At 46.0% G+C, this 14,761-nt stretch overlaps 1 protein-coding gene across 14 annotated transcripts in view; it reads left to right on the top strand.

Moving 5' to 3' along the window:
• The window catches only part of TSPAN14 (tetraspanin 14), a 66,324-nt gene that overhangs the window by 13,139 nt on the left and 38,424 nt on the right, over window positions 1-14,761 (top strand). For 2 of the 14 annotated variants that reach the window (XM_054242897.2, XM_078345446.1), the window contains exon 1: window positions 1,583-1,651. The exons of the other annotated variants lie outside the window; for them this stretch is intronic. The gene's annotated coding sequence lies outside the window, so the exon portion shown is untranslated. Of the gene's footprint in view, window positions 1-1,582; window positions 1,652-14,761 lie in introns of those variants that run through there. 14 annotated transcript variants of the gene reach the window in all.

Genomic DNA, 14,761 nt, shown 5'->3' with positions numbered 1-14,761 from the left:
GTGTTGAAACACAGATGCCACTTTTGGGATATGTTAACCATAGTCTCTAAAATATTTTAAAGAGGTTTATTCTGAGCCCTTTGGAATAAACAGTGAGTGGCTGTGGCCAGAGGAAGGCACAGTCTCAGGAGGTCCAGGGCAGGTGCCTGAGGACGTTGGATTACAGTTTTGTTTTATACATTTTAAAGAAGCAAAAGTGGCAGGCAAAGACATAAGTCAGTACATGGAAGATAGGCATTGGTTAAGCCCAGAAAGGTGGGATATCATGAAATGGGCTTACAAGTCATAGGTGGGTTCAGAGATTGTTTAATTTATATTTGGTTAAAGGAGTAAAGCTTTGTCCAAAAACTTAGAGTGAGCAGAAATGACTGGTAAGATAAGGAAGTCCGTTAACCAATACACTGGGTTACAGCGAGCTGTGGGGTGAGTGACTTAACCCTTGTCTGGCATGGCCTTTGGTCCTGTTCATATTTTGGTATCTTATCATCACAAAGAGTCTTGTTTCTTAGTCTTATGATCTATTTTAATATGAACAATGATCAGTTGTTGTGTCTAAATCCTGAAAGGGAGGAGGTATGTAATGAGGCCTCTCCAACCTTCCTTCTCATTGTGGCCAAGAGCTCAGTTTTTCAGGTTTCTCTGGGGTCCTCTTGGCCAAGAAGTTCTGTTTAGTTGTTTGTGGGGCTTAGAATTTTATTTTTAGTTTACAGGTTGGTGGACTCAAACAAGACTGGCAAAGTCAGTCGAGGCAGCTCGGTATTCTGGGAAAAACACATGGATGTAGAGGCAGGGGTTTGAATTCCGGCTGTGCTGCTGGCTTACTGGGTCACCTTGGCAGGTCACTTCCTGGGGTGTAGATTCTGACTGGAAAACGAAAGTGTTGCCTAGAGGAACTTTGGGAACATTTTAGCTGTAACCCTTGTAGTTCTATGAATCTAACTCCAAAATGGTTGGTCACTACCTGGAATCTCTCTTGCCAACTCAGGATCCTTTGGAAGAAAATGTCATCAGATGGAATTAACAAAGGGGCCCCTCTTTTCCTGGGCATTTCTTCCTCAGGTTCTTGAGTGGCGGTGATGATCATCTCAAAAGATGCCTGTAGTTTTCACATGGAAACCGACCCACCCTGAGCTCAGACATACACTCCCAGTTCTCTGGCGCTGGGTGTGGCCCCTGGAGCTCACTTGGACCTCACCTTGGCTTTTCTTGGAAATGGCACATACTTTTGTTTGTTAGTGTAGCCCCTCTCTTGTGAAGTGGAATCCAGGGAGAGGGAAGTAAAGCTTTTAATTTTACCCCTTACCAAAGTGAGGCCAAGCTCTTAAAAGTAAAACAAAAACACTATCCCCATTCCTCTTCCTCGGGTAGGGACTGGGTTTAAATTTTGCCCCTATTTTGTTAACAGGTTTTAGAAGACAAAATATTCTTTTCCTGGTGCCCTTTTAGGCTGGGTTTCTGGCCCTTTATCTGCCTTTCCTGGCCCAGCCTCCATCCCCTGGGCCTGCCAGCCCTAACCAGCACTGCCTGCCAGGCCCCCCTGTGCCTGCTGCTTGTCTGACTTCCTCCCATTGTCTTTGAGGCCAGTCTGTGTCACTGCTCCAGGCGGCGTTTCTGACGGGCACAACACAGGAGGCTGGTGGTCTTAGAAGAGGTAGGCTTCTATCGCTTGGTTAGAGTAGCTTATACAGCTGAGAAATGGGAATAAAAATAACCTGTGAAGATCCAGTCACATGCACCAAAATCCCAAACAAATCCCCAAATTAAAGCATTCCTCCGGGGAAGCTGCTTGCATCCTTGTAAATCAAGCACAATAAAGATGGGTGGCTTTCTTCCTGTGACTTGCTTTAATGGTTGTTTTCCCTCTCTGTGTCAGTGTTACATCCTTACTGCTCTAAGTGCCGTCCACAGACCTGCTGATTTTGGGCATGGGCCACACCTGGGAGCTTGCTCAACTGTAGATTCTTGGGGGCCTCCACCCAGATCAGCTGAATCAGAATTTGCATTGTTAACAAGGTAACTCGGGTGATTCGAATGCTTTTTTAAATTTTTTTGTGAGATAGGGTCTTACTCTGCACTTAGTGTTGCAACTAAGGCTCGCTACAGCCTTGATCTCCTGGGTTCAAGTGATGCACCAAAGTGCTGGGCTGGGATTACAGGCCCAAGCCACCGCAGCCGGCCTGAATGCACTATCAAGTTTGAGAAGCACAGCTAACTTCTTATGTTTAGTAAGAAATGTTTATGTTTAGTTCAGCCAGCCGAACTGTCATGCTTGCACCTTTGGTTTGTTAATCTGTTTCGTGGGTTTTTTTTTGCAGTCTTTACGCCCTCGTTTTCCTGAAAGTTGCCGACTTTAAGCAGGTTCTGGCAGCCCCGGCTCTGCAGTCCCTCCCCTCTGGGTGTGCAGTGTATAGCAGTTATTCCTCAGTGCCGGGGGTGTCTTGGAAATGGAGCTAGGCTGAGAAAGCCCCCTTGGCCCAGAGCCCTGCTGGCGAGGTCATCTTTGGGGCACGGGGATTGTGGGGGCAGCTGGAGCCCTCCTGGGTGAAAGGGCAGCGCTAAGCCTCCCTGGCCATCTGGTGTCACTTGCCCTGCCCCGTTCCAGCAGGAGAACACGATCAGAATCAGGTCGTAAATGTTGTTTGCTTTTGGAAGAAGCACAAAGCATTTTCTATAAAGATATTTTGGTGTATGTTGAAGATAAATAAGTAGTCCAGAAGAGGGACTGTAAATTTGTATTTTGTGGCAGTTTTGCAGCAGAAAACAGTTTTGAGGTTGCTCTCCTGATTTCACTGTACTGCCTGCGTAACCCCTGCATTCTGGCAAAGGCAGGGCCTTTGTGGGGAAGAGCTTGCATCTCTGGGGATGAGATCCTGACTCCCCTGCTCAGCTATCTGAGGGGCCCACTGCCTTTCTGGCTCTGTTTTAGGGGGATGATCTGCTAGCTTTCTCCCGACTCTTGATTTCCTCTCAACCTTTTCCAGCAGTTTCTCACCGTTGATTTGCAGTTTAAAAACGTCTGCCCCCACTTCCTCCTCTCTTGTGACATTCTCAGTGCACACTTAGTTTTGTTTTTCCCTGCTGGCTTCATTTTTCATGGCTTCTTTGGGAAGGATTTTTGTTTGTTTTGTTTTAGCTCTGTAAATCTTTTTCCCCCAGGCTGGGGGAGCCGGGCCCTGCGTGGGTGGGAAAGTGTCCCACCCTAGACTCAGAAGGTTTCCAGAATGTCATCCTTTGAGGTGGGTTTTTTTTGTCGCAACACAGTACAGTCTTCCCTTGGTGTCCTGTCTCCAAGGGAGATTGGTTTTAGCCCCCACACTTAATAGTAGTCGCATATAACCTATGTACCTCCTCCGATATACTTTAAATCATCTCTAGATTACTTAGAATAACTAATACAGTGTAAATGCTGTGTATTATATAATTTAATACATTTGTAATTTTTTTTTCCCCAGAATTTTTAAATTTTTCCTTTTTGAGACGGAGTCTTGCTTTGTTGCCCAGGCTGGAGTGCAGTGGCACCGTCTCGGATCACTGCAACCTCTGCCTCCCGGGTTCAAGCAATTCTCCTGCCTCAGCCTCCTGAGTAGCTGGGATTATAGGCATCCGCTACCACGCCCAGCTAATTTTTGTATTTTTAGTAGAGAAAGGTTTCACCATGTTGGTCAGGCTGGTCTTGAACACCTGACTTTGTGATCTGCCCACCTTGGCCTCCCAAAGTGGTGGGATTACAGACATGAGGCCACCACGCCTGGCCTTACAAAAATTTTTAAGCATCTTACAGCCATTATCTTTACCATTATTTTCTGTGCTTTTCAGGCACGGAAAAATAGAGAAAGAGGAGTAAATACAATTCTAAACTGTCTTATGTAGTTTCTTTGTGACCTGTACAAAGAGAACACTTCAAATCTACATTAGGCATGCAGGTCAAATCCCTGCAGCCTACTGGAGCAGCTCCCGTAACAGCCTGCCTTTAAAGTCCCAGTTATTGGAGCAAAGTTTATTTTTCCCCAGGAACAGGCCACTCATCACTTGGAACATCTGTGGTGTTCAGGAGTGGCTCTCACACCGACAGTGTCAGCCCTGCAAGGATGGCCATGCTGGTTTGGTCTTGGTATCATCTGTGGGGCCTAGTCTGGAGCTGGGGATATGCTGAAGTCTCTGTTGATAATCTGCATTGGAGGTCAGTCTCAGGGCGAGACAGTTGCCTGCTGCCAGGTTGGGTTGCAGTGTGTACCTCCCTATCTTCAGGCACAGTTGTCAATCCCAAACTGTGGAGCTTCTAGATGTGCTGCCCTCATCTAGTACACATGTAAACCAGCTGCTCTAGGGAGCATATCCTGACTAGCTTGTCACCACCATCAGCACCTCCTCCTCTCTGCCTTACAGCACCTACTCGACTGCATTTAATGAAGAGTCATGTTCTGAGTCTCCTGAGTCAGGCACAGGTCCCACTCTGAGTTGGAATTGGTCTCCATGGCCTCATTCTAGGTGTCTTGAATGCAGCAGTGCCCTGAACATGTAGAAACAAGTCTTAAGGTGCTTGTCTCACACAGTAAAATCCTTTTCACTCCACGGGCTTGGCAGGCGATTCTGTGCACTGATGGATTGCTAGGTAGGTTGCTTCAACCTTTCTGATCTACGGAGACATAGGGCCCAGTCCAGTCCTCCTGAAGTCTGGAGGCACTGCACCTTGGACCCTCTGGGTTCTTGTTTACATTGGGGATACTAGTGTAGACTGGGGCCAGACTCTCCACATTTGTTTGCAACTGGCTGAGAAAGAAGCTCTGGTATGTTCTTACCAGGGGCATGTAAAACATTCTGTGTATAGACATTTCAAGTAGACTTAGATTTTCAGAAAGAGGCCTGCCATGATGATAGGGCACATGTACCATGCCTGCCTTGGCCTAGTATCCTCCCATGAGTGGGCAGCTTCACCTTCAACGGCAGAAGGAAGTAGGTTGGGACATCAACGTGGAAACCAAGAAGGTGTCAGGCCTCCTTTTGCCCAGCCATTTGAGCTGTGGGGGTGGGGTGGGTGGCAGGTGTGGGTGACCAGGCTCTGCCTTACCTGGGTAAGCAGGTGTTGCCCTGAGGCTGCTGGTGCAGTTGAATGAGGTGCCTGATGAGTCATTCTGAAAATCTCTAATGGGTGCTGGGTGTGGTGGCTCATGCCTGTGATACCAGCACTTTGGGAGGCCGAGACAGTAGGATGGCTTAAGCAGCAGTTTGACACCAGCCTGGGCAACATAAGGAGACCCCATCTCCCTCTGTAGCTGGGACTGAAGGTGTGCACTGAGGCAGGAAGATCACTTGAGCCCAGGAGATCAAGGCTTCAGTGAGCTGTGACGGTGCCACTGGCCACTGCACTCCAGCCTGGGTCACAGAGTAAGGCCCTGTCTCAAAAATACAAAAGTGAAAATCTCCGATGGGGCCCAAGGCCTGAATGTTTTGTTTGCTTTTTTTTTCCTTTTTGAGACGAGTCTCACGCTGTTGCCCAGGTTGTAGAACAGTGGCTCGATCTTGGCTCACTGCAGTCTCTGCCTCTTGGGTTCAAGCAATACTTCTGCCTTAGCCTCCCAAGTAGCTGGGACTACAGGAGTGCATCACCATGCCCAGCTAATTTTTTTGTATTTTTAGTAGAGACAGGGTTTCACCATATTGGCTAAGATGGTCTCGATCTCCTGACCTTGCGATCTGCCCACCTTGACCTTTTTTTTTTCCACTATAAGAAGGACCACAAACTCTATGTTTGACTTTGAGTTACTTGAAGCTAATTATTTTGTAGAATCTTCCTTAATTTCAGTTTGTTGTTTCCTCATGCTTAGATTCAAATTCTGCAATTTTGTCAGGAATACTGCAGAAATGGTGAGTCCTAGGTGCATCCCCTTGGGAGGCAAGTGATGTGGGGCTGAGTCATTACCAGTGATATTAACAATGATCATTTGCTTGTGGTGATGTCTGCTGGGTTTCTCCCCTCTAAGTTACTATTTTGTTCTTTGTAAGTGTCCTGTGGGGAGATACTTTGAGACTATGCAAATACAGTATGCTATTTCACATCAAACTCCTCAGCTGGTTTTAGGACCCACTGAAGATTCTTGGTACAGTTGATTGTTTCTGTCATGGTGCCGAATGAGATGATTTAATTCCGTGTTTCCTTTTACATTTATCATTAGCTATACGGACCTGCTGTAGCTATATATCATTGGGCTACACAGAACTTTTCCTTCTCTCCTGTTTGTCTCTCTGTGTGTATTAGAATAGGCTCATGTTATTCAATTAGTTAAAATCCATTACTATTTTTGTTTATTTTGATGCTCAGATTGTTCCAGATTTTTCAAACTGCTGTGAATGACAGCTCTTCAAAACATGCATTTCCAGATCTGTCACAATCCTGTTGAACTAGTTGCCATATGATTCTGGAGGTAGCTCCTTGAGCCATTCTGCTGTCCTGTGGAGTGTGGCATCAGCTGCACTGGACCCATGATTTTTAGTGTGTGCCTTGTGAAGCCTCCCTTTCCCCCAGCCACCCGAAGATAAAAGTGTTCTGCTTTGCCTGCCTCCATGCTGGGTTTCTAGGTCAGAGTTTCTTTGAACAAAGCCTCCTCCAGCTTAAAAAATAATAAAAATAGTTAAGTTTGGAAGTCACTGGACTAGGTGACCTCCATTCCAGGCCCAGCACTTCTCCCACTGAGGCCTCCCCTGACCCGCATCCACCCACTCTGCTGCTTTCTTGATGACAGCACTGAGGGAGACAGAGGCCTCCCCTCACCAGGTTAATGAGGAGGCCCCTTGGTGCCCTGAAACCCGGCAGGTTTTGGGTTGTGGGTTTTTGGTAGTGGAAATTCACAGTGCTTCATTCGCTAAGATTAGGGTTTTTATAAGATATCAGGCACTGAGAACCTCAGGCCCATTGAAAGCCTGGTGGAGCTCAGAGCCAGGGCCCAGCCTCTCCTGTGCCTCCATGTGGAGGCCATCCAGGGCTGGCGGTCAGGGGCCTAATGGGCTTGGAAGCCCGGGTCCCACCTTCCCCACACTGTGCCAGGGCAGTGTTTGTCACTCTGTGATAGAGGAGGGGACCTAGCCTCCCGATGTTGTGCAGTTTTGTTGTGACTTCCCACAATAAAGAGTCAAACTTCTTCACCCCAGTGAGTGGTTGCTTCCACAGTGGTGGTTTTGGTGTTTTTTTAATTACAATTTTTTTTTTCTTTTTTGATATAATCCACAGGTTCACGGTGTCTGATTTTGCACTGTTTTTGGTGGCCCCTGGGTGTGGCATTAGGGGTAATAAGGGAATAAGTCAGGGAAGTGCATAGACAGTTCTGGCTCTCAGGGGTGAGTCAGTGATAGCCAAGCCCCTCCTTCCACCTTCACAGGGTAAGATTCCTGTGGGCAGTGGAGCAGCCTGCCCTGGCCTGCCTTAGTGATCCTCTCTCCTACTGGGGCCCATTCTTTCCTGTTCACCTGCCCGCACCTAGGCTTCTCTCCCTCGGCCTGCCTGTTCTTTTGTCCTATGAATGTTCCCCAGCACCTCAGATGGTAGGAATGTCCAGGCCCCAGGTACTACTGGAGATGCAGCAGGAGCTCCACCTTTCTTGGGGGATTTGGCTGCTTTTCCCTGGGATGGGCCCGTGATCAGGTTAGAGGCCAGTTCTGGGAGCCTCAAAGGCCAGGTGGTATTGAATGATTCATTGTCTTTGGAGAATGAGAGGGAAGGAGACAGCAAGGATAATTTGGGGGCATGAGGTGTAGCTCAGGATATGGGTGGTGGTGGTTGTCATTGTCAGTTGGGTCCTTGGGAAAAAGAGGAGCCAGAGGAGGGGCGGGGTTGGAGGTAGACAGGCCTGTAAGAGACCTTCAAACCTTCCCTGTGATGTCATAGGAAACTGACCTGTGACCCTCAGGAAGGGAGGGGAGGTATTGGAGTGGGAGTTGTTGAGGAAAGCTCCTGAGTGTCCGGGTGGGTGGAGGCTGAGGGATTCCGGGTGGGACCTCTTGGTCCGTGCTCTGTCTGTCTGGTATTTGTGCCTGGTGCTTGTGTAGAAAGACACAGGTCTGGAGCCGCCAGCAGAGTAGTGCTGAAGGGTTGTGAGGCGTGTTATATTCCCACAGGAGGGGCATTACTTCACTTGCATGAAGCCTGGGGAGTCTTTGGTGTCTGTGCAGGGTCAGGCTGCATGGTTTGGGCCTGGCCTTCCCAACACTCGGTTCACTTTCTCCACTGTCCTCCGGCTTCCTTCCCCTGGGGCTTCTCTCCCTGTTTCCTCCTTCATGACCCCTTATTTTTATATTAAAAATGAGTCTGTTGTCTCAGAGCTTCTCAAATTTTCATCTTATTAAGGATCTTAGTAAAATGCAGATTGAAGGGAATTGAGATTCTGCATTTTCAGCAAGCTCCTGAATTAGGCATTGTCCAAGGAGGGCAAGACAGAATCAGGGGATGCTAAAGAACTGGAGGTAGACTGGAGATAGAATCAGGGGATGCTAAAAAACTGTTGGAGGGGTGCAGGTAGCCATCCCTGCCCCCCCCCCCCCCCCCCACCGAAGGTCCCCTGTGAAAGGAGCCAGGGGCCTGATTTTTGGGTGTGGGGCTGCCAAACACTGGCCAGAGTTTAATCTGGATCTAAGGCTCACAAACAGCTGAGTCTTAGGAGTACCAGTGTTGGCAGTGATATTTTGATAGAGCTTATCTGGTAATAGAGATAACGAGCTTTTCTGTAAACCTAAAAGTTTTAGGCTGAGCAGGGTAGCTCATGCCTATAATCCCAGCACTTTGGGAGGCTGTGGAGGGAGGATTTTTTGAGCCAGGGGTTTGAGACTAGCCTGGGCAACATAGTGAAACCCCGTTTCTACAAAAAATTCAAAAATTAACTGGATGTTAACTGGGGGTACACACCTGAGGCTGAGGTTAGGAGAACCACGTGAACCTGGGCGTTCAAGACCCTGTCTTTAAAAAAGAGAAGAAAAAGTTTTAATTTAAAGGTCCACTTTGTTCTGAGTTGATGTTCTTTTTTTTCCTCCTTTCCCTATCCTTTTGTTGTTGTTGTTGTTGTGGAGACAGAGTCTTGCTCTTTCGTCCAGGCTGGAGTGCAGTGGCACGATCTAGGCTCACTGCAACTTCCGCCTCCTGGGTTCAAGCAGTACTCTGCCTCAGCCTTCCAAGTAGCTGGGATTACAGGTGCCCACCACCACACCCTGTTAATTTTTGTATTTTTAGTAGAGACAGGGTTTCATCGTCTTGGCCAGGTTGGTCTTGAACTCCTGACCTCGTGATCCACCCACTTTGGCCTCCCTAAGTGCTGGGATTACAGGTGTCTGCCACCACATCTGGCCTCCCCATCCTTTTTATACCGTCATTCCTCCATTGTCCAAGGAGGTTTGGTCCCAGGACATACCTGCTCCAGGAGGCCAAGATCCACAGATGCTCACGTCCCTAATATAAAATGGTGTAGTATTTGCATATAACCTTCACACACCCTTCCCTAAACTTTAAACTATCTCCAGATTACTTAAAAAAACACCCAATACAATGTAAAGGCTGGCTGGGTGCGGGGGACTGATGCTTATAATACAAGCATGTTGAGAGGCTGAGACAGGTGGATCGCTTGAGCCCAGGAGTTCAAGTCCAGTCTGGGCAACACATGAGATCCTGTCTCTACAAAAAATTTAAAAATCAGCTGGGCATGGTAACATACTCCTGTAGTCCCAGCTACTTAAAGGCTGAGGCAGGATTGCTTGAGCCTGGGAGATCAAGGCTGCATGAGCCAAGTTAGCACTGTTGCACTTGAGCCTATGCAATAGAATAAGACCTTGTCTCAAAAACAAAACAAAAAAAAATCTGTGGAAATAGTTGCTTTCCTATAATTTTTTACTTGTATCTTTTTTGTTGTTTTTATATTTTTTCAAATATTTTCCATTCCCAGTTGGCTGAGTTCATGGATAGAGAACTATGGGTGTAGAAGGCTGACTGTGTTAAGTCTCACAATTTCTGTAGGTTGGAGGTCCAAGCCCAGCATAGCTCAACTTACTCCCTTCTTAGGGTCTCACAAAGACCAAATCAAATTGTTGGCAGGGCTGTGCTCCTCTCTAGAGGCTCTAGGAAGAATCCACTTCCAGGCTCATTCAGGTTTTTGGCAAAATGCAGTTTCTTGCTATATAGAGCTCAGTCCTTGCTGACTTGTCTTAGCACGTAGAGCCCCTCACTCGTCCTTGCATGCGGCCCCTCTACTCAGATCCAGCAACAGTGCATCATATTCTTCTGTTGCTTCTCTGCCTTCCTCTTCTGCCCTCAGCTGGGAGGAAGCTCTGCTTTTAAGGGCTCATGTAATTATATTGGATCACTCAGATGACCCCCCCCATGTTAAGATCAGTTGATTAGTAACCTTAATTGCATGTGCCAGTCTCTTTTGTCCTTTCTTTTATGTTTTATGAAATAATAGATTATACTTCCTGACTTTTTTTTTTTTTGGAAACAGAGTCTTGCTCTGTCACCCAGGCGCTGCTGGAGTGCAGTGGCGCAATCTTGGCTCACGGCAGCCTCCACCTCCCAGGTTCAAGCGATTCTCCTGTCTCAGTCTCCCGAGTAGCTGGGACTACAGGTTCGTGCCACCACACCAGGCTAATTTTTTGTATTTTTAGTAGAGACGGGGTTTTACCATATTGGCCAGGATGGTCTTGATCTCCTAACCTTGTGATCCACCCACCTTGGCCTCCCAAAGTGCTGGGATTACAGGCGTCCGGCTCTGTTTTTCTTTTTTGAGACAGAGTTTCATTCTTGTTGCCCAGGCTAGAGTGCAATGGTGTGATCTCAGCGTACTACAACCTCTGCCTCCCGGGGGCAAGCAATTCTTCTGCCTCAGCATGCTGAGTAGCTGGGATTATAGGCATGTACCACCACACCCAGCTAATTTTTTTGTATTTTTAGTAGAGACGGGTTTCATCATGTTGGCTAGGCTGGTTTCAAACTCCGGACCTCAGGTGATCAGCTACCTTGGCCTCCCAAAGTGCTGGAATTACAGGCAGAAGCCACTGTGCCCAGCCACTACTTCCTTATTTTTTCACTTTGCTAAATAAAAAGATGGCAATTGGAAATACTTTGAAACCTTTCTAAAGGTCTTCTGGGCAAAAAATAGTGGTTTGAGTAGCTACATCTAATTTTGCTTTCTCCTAAAACCCCACATCATAACATAAAGGGAGTTTTAAAAAAGAAATCAGTGCATGAAGACAGGAAGAATGAGAAAGAAAACAACAGCAAGAAAAATGTTAAGCAAAGAGTAGATGAATGGTTCAGTTTAAAATGTAGGAATGGATGGCATGAGATATTTTTGTGGTAGGAGGGGATCGTGGGCATCAGAGGTTGCTGAGTACAAGAATAGTCTGAAAGCAGCAGATGCAGTTATATCCTTTCATTCCTTTCCTTCCTCCATGATGCTGGATGATGGCCTCTCCAACTCTAGCTGCATGTTGCAGATTTATTCTGCAGAAGGAAAAACCAAGGGCCTAGGAGCCTCCAGGTATTCTTGGGAGTTAATATTGAGACCACCTCCATTCTCTAGTCTTCTAACCCCCTTTGGCTTCTAGAACTTTGACAGCCAGGCTCTTACAGATGAAAAGGAGCCTCATTGTGGAGTCTAACCAGCTTAAAATGGGAAAAAAATACAAATGATGCTGACAATAGGGATTTCCCAACAAATGGCCCAACCAGGTCATCCTAGACAGAAACTCAGCTGCCCAAGGACTCAGAGCTTCCAGCTAGTCCCTGAGTCATTCACTCTTAGTCATATGAGGACTGCCAGGGATTACTAGATGGCTAAAGAAAGTGACTAACATGAAGGAAAGCAAAACAAATGAAAAAAGCAATTTGAAAAGAAGTCTATTTGGAGAAAAGATTTTGAAAAAAATTCTTGTATCCTTGAAATAAGAATAGGATACAATAAAAAGGAACAGCTAGAAAATGAAGTTATTTTAAAATTAAAAAAAATAAGGGCAGAGCAAAAATATCAGTAGAACTATTAGAAAATAAAGTTCAGGGAATCTTTCAGAAAATAGAGCAAAAAGATGAAGAGATGAATAATAAATAAAGCAGAAGGTAAGAAAATTAAAGCATCAGCCAGGGTTCCTACATCAATTGATGGGAGCTAACAGAAAGGGAGAACAGAGAAGAATGCAAGTGGCAAAATCATCGAGAAAAATATTTCCTGAAATAGGTTATTAGCTTCTCTTGGAGGGGCCTATGGAATATTGAGCCAAGTGGATGAAAGCAGATCCAGACTAGTATCCTGAAATGTCAATATGCTTGGGAGAAAGGGATGATGCTGCAAGTTACACAGAAAAAGAAACAGGTCAAATACGGATCAGAAATCTGAGTGGTTTCAGGCTTCTCAATACGTCTGATTATAGGAGGTAGGGGAGCGTGCCCTCATCATGCTCAATAAAGTTGATCCCCAGCCTAGAATGCTACACATAGCCAAACTAATTCAAGAGTGAAGGTATCCTGTAATCCCAGCACTTTGGGAGGCCAAGGCTTGAGACCAGGAGTTCGAGACCAGCCTGGCCAACATGGTGAAACCCTGTCTCCATTAAGCATATAAAAATTAGCTGGGCGTGGTGGTGCATGTCTGTATCCCAGCAACTCTGGAGGCTAAGGCAAGAGAATTGCTGGAACCCAGAAAGTAGCGATTGTAGTGACTGAGGTCACACCAGTGCACTCTAGCCTGGGTGAAGGAGTGAGACTCTGTCTCAAAAAAAGAAAAAAGAGTGAAGGTAGAATAAAGATGTTTCAGACATACTGGATGTGAAAAACTTGCCTTTCATGTTGAAGGATTTCTACACAAAAGTGAACAAACACCAAATCTTCTTTAGGTTGTATCCCAAAAGATGTAAAGGGAGTACTGTGCACTGGTCCAGATGGATAGAGCTCCAAAGGCCACGGGAGGGATTTCTTCTTGAAGAAGAAATAGAAATAAAACATATGATGTGAAAAAACTCAGAGTAGATTTAGACAACTGTATCAAATTTTGGGTTAAATATTGATAAACTCATAGAAAATTAAGCAAAAAAAATTATTGACTCCAGAGAAAACAAAAAGTTGTACAGGGAAAGAAAAGAAATCATGTGTTCTGTTGCTCACCCTGATGGCTCACATGGTCCTAATAAGGTCAACTATAAAAATTACTCCAGCTAGCTCTGCAGTTTAATTAGTGGAGAGATGGGAAAGGATAAGCATTGAGGGGTGGCTTGCAGGGAGAGGGGCTTGTAGGGAGTAAAGGGTGAAATCCTCTTCCAGGGTAGAAAGTGGATGCATAGTGCATAAAACTGAAAAGCTGGGGTATAGTAATACAACTATATTATATGCAGACATTTCTAAGAGATATTTGGGTGTAAACATCAAGAGTCAGCTAGAAGTTGGAAGTGTCGCCTAGAAAGGGAAAACCTGAGGTAAGGGCTGGGGTCTGCTGTTTTCTCAACATGGTTCTTACAGTAGTTAATTCTTAGATTATGTGCAGTGATGATTCTGAAAAATGAAAAAAGCAAATCTACAGCGCACAGCATGTGATTAGGGGAGATATTTCACAAAACTCACTTTTATTTTCTTGAGATGTCGTCTCACTCTTTGACCCATGCTGGCGTGTAGTGGCATGGTCTCGGCTCACAGCAACCTCTGCCTCCCTGGTTCCAGTGATTCTCCCGCCTCAGCCTTCTGAGTAGCTGGGATTACAGGCATGCACCACCTTGCCCAGCTAATTTTTTAATTTTTAGTAGAGATGGGGTTTCGCCATGTTGGCCAGGCTGGTCTCAAACCTGACCTCAAGTGATCCACCTTCCTGGCCTCCCAGGGCGCTGGGATTATAGGCTTGAGCCACTGTGCTGGCTTCCACAAAACTCATTTTAATTGTGCATGCAAGTGTGTGTGTGCACTGAATTGACTTTTGTTAAATGTATTTATTACTGTGGGTACTGATAAGATTTGAAAATCCTTATTTACTGGTTTTTCATTGCCAGTTCACATTTTCTTTTTTTTTTTTTGAGACGGAGTTTTGCTCTTGTTGCCCGGCTGGAGTGCAATGGCGTGATCTTGGCTCACTGCAACCTCTGCCTCCCTGGTTCAAGAGATTCTCCTGCCTTAGCTTCTCGAGTAGCTGGGATTGCAGGTGTGAGCCACCACACCCGGCTAATTTTGTATTTTTAGTAGAGATTGGGGTTTCACCATATTGGTCGGGCTGGTCTGGAACTTCACCCTCAGGTGATCCACCTGGCTCGGCCTCCCAAAGTGCTAGGATTATAGGCGTGGGCCATCACGTCTGGCCAGCTGTTCACTTTTCACACTTCTGAATTTTGAGATATTTTACAGTTGAGAATGTGCTATTTTTTTAATTTAAAAAAGGGCAGGAGGGAGGAATGTTACAGGTGAGTACAACACTGAAGCTGAGGAGTCCTGTTTATGGTGACTGCCAGCCTTATCACACTGCAGCCAGCATTCTCTTCCCCTGCAGGGTTACCCCCAACCAGCAATGGGCCTGTTTTCATTTATAATACAAAGGTAGTAATGGTAAGTGTGACACTGGAAACCTTTTTGGAAAATCACTTGTAAGTCCACCACCACCCCTCTTTGACCTTTTGCTCTTACTATGACCTTTGGCCTTTAAGCACATGTTTAAAAATTGTCCCATAATTGCAAACCATCAGGTTCATGTTTCACTTAATGCATATTCCTTTTCTGGAGGAAATTCTTAGTCATTAGTTTATTGGTTACAGTGGTAAATGT

Source organism: Callithrix jacchus, chromosome 12, assembly GCF_049354715.1.
Source record: "Callithrix jacchus isolate 240 chromosome 12, calJac240_pri, whole genome shotgun sequence".
NCBI lineage: Eukaryota > Metazoa > Chordata > Mammalia > Primates > Cebidae > Callithrix > Callithrix jacchus.
The sequence above is the reverse complement of the archived record's forward strand: the minus strand, read 5'-3'. Positions and strand labels throughout refer to the sequence as shown.